We start from the raw sequence: 2,633 nt of genomic DNA on the forward strand, positions 1-2,633 counted from the left end.
AAAACACAAAAGAAAAGAAAGCACTTATCAGATAAAAATGAAACCGTGAGGTTAACAAGATCTCAAGTAAAAATGCTCTTGGAGACTGCGACCAAGTCTGGTACTAGGCCTGGTTTAGCTTTTGATAATCCTGATAATCCTTCAACGTCCAGTTCATCTGAGCCAACATCACAGTTGTGTCCCATATCTGACCTAATGAGCTACAGATTTAAAAGTTCAGCAAAGAAATCATTAAATCGCCGATGTAAGAATCATTACTATACCATGGAAGATATGGTAGCAAAATACCAAAAAACAGGTCCTTATGAAGAAATCAGTTCTGATGATGAATCCAGTCAAGTTTGTTCCACACCTCCAGCTGATGAGAATTTGTTGATGGAACCAGCAGTGAATGTTCTTGACATTCTTTGCAGAAATGATAACCAAGATCTAAATATTAAAGATATTGTGGAATTGAAGGATATAGGTATATTTGAGACAGACTCAGATGATGATATGGTTTTAGGACCTGCATTAAATAGTGAAACTACACCTAGAAGACAGGCTGATATACATGAAGAATTGAACACAAATATAGTAAGACTACTTACAGAATTTCAACATTTGCTTTCACAGGGAGACAGATATTCACAATTTTTATTGTCGTCGCCCCTGTTCGTCCGGACGTCCATCCACAATTGTTTGTGGACATTCTACAGATCACAATTCTTATCCAGTTTCAACGAAACTTGAAATATAGGTTTATCTCCCTAAGATCTCAGTTCCTTTCGATATTGGCATGTATCGGACCGTAACTTCATGGATTATGGCCCCTGATTGTACGAAAATTGCGTTTTTAGCTTGTGGACCCTATAGAGGTCACAATTTTTATCAGATTTTGATGAAACTTAAAACATATCTTTATATCCCAAAGATCTCAGTCCCTTTTGATATTTGCGCATTTCAGACCATAACTTTCTGGATTATTGCCCCTGATTGTACAAAAAATCCTGTCTGTTTTTAGCTTGTTCTCTATCCATCTCTTGCAAAATGTGGGCTGTCTAGTCGTTCAGATGGGACGAAAACCCGAGGTCCCGTGTACACATTGGCGTGCACGTAAAAGAGTAGGCCGTAGTGCCGCTGTCCGGGCAAAATTTCCCTCATAGCACACTGTATGGCGTATGCCCGTCTTCATTAGCCCAGTTTGGAGCAGAACAGTAGGACGTTAAACTCCATTTCATTTCCACCATACAGAATGTTGAATTCAAATTTCAGGAAAATCGAAATGAAACTGCCCGACAAAATGTCCGCTCTTTGTACGCAAATTATGTAAAAGTATGCAATACGAAGGTTGTGGACCCTCTAGAGGTCACAATTTTTATCAGATTTTGATGAAACTTAAAACATATCTTTATATCCCAAAGATCTCAGTCCCTTTTGATATTTGCGCATTCCAGACCATAACTTTCTGGATTATTGCCCCTGATTGTACAAAAAATCCTGTCTGTTTTTAGCTTGTTCTCTATCCATCTCTTGCAAAATGTGGGCGTATCCTGCCTGGCAGCCGCTGGTTAACACCTAAACCCAACTTAAATACCAAATACAATGAAATGAAATAGTCCTCTAATATCCTACTTTTCTGCTCCATCCGAGCTAATGAATAATGGGCAGTGGCGACAACATGTACACAGAATCTTGGGTTTTTTTTTTTGTCACATTCAAACAACTAGACACTGATCCTGGTCAGGCCCTCTGTGCTGCACCACTGACCACATGGATAATTCTTGATCGACTCTGTGGTCATACCAGGGACATTCAGGTTAGCAAACCATTGCCTTACTCACCGAGCCACTGTGGCTCTGATACTAAATACATTATTGGTACATGGGTTGTGAGACGGTGTTTAAGTGCAATGCGAGTTGTTTTGTACCAAATATCTGTCTCTATACATACAATACAGTGTATTTTGGAAATGGGAATCACAATACATTGATTGATTCACAATATATTCAGCCAGCACTATTGTTTCACACATTACATGCACTGCAAGTGATGGAAATGTCATTTTAACCATAATGCCCAAATTATTACATCCTTTCACATAATATTCTGAATGTTGAAAGGATTTCTGTTACTTGAATATTCCATATTCTGAATATTGAATGGATTTCTGATATTTGAACTGGTAAGAAACTGAAAATACACATCTTTAACAAAGATTCTTTTGAGATTCTAACATTTAGCCATATTGTCTTCATTTTCGTTAGTAATTGGGGGGGGGGGGAGGCGCGAATGGTTGACACGTGTGCACTGAATCATAAGGTCTGTCATTGAGTCAACTGACGTAGTTTCGATTCCCGGTTGTACGTGACAAGGAGTGGGGTCGCCTGTCCAACCTCGTTGGTCCTTCGGTTTCCGACCCCTATGAGTAAGCTAATTATTGAAATAAAATTGAACCATATGTTAGTCCCAAAATGACCTAGTTTGTGTCGAGTGGAAGATAAACCCCATTTCTTTCTCTCATTAGTAATTGAATAATATACTAAATAAAAAACCTGATTACACCGTTTAAACATCTGATACCACTTTGCAATTCAGTTGGGAAATCCAGATATTTTTGTTATACATAAATGAATTAATTTATTTAGCAGCCT

This window comes from Patella vulgata, chromosome 2 (assembly GCF_932274485.2).
Source record: "Patella vulgata chromosome 2, xgPatVulg1.2, whole genome shotgun sequence".
Taxonomy (NCBI): Eukaryota; Metazoa; Mollusca; class Gastropoda; family Patellidae; genus Patella; species Patella vulgata.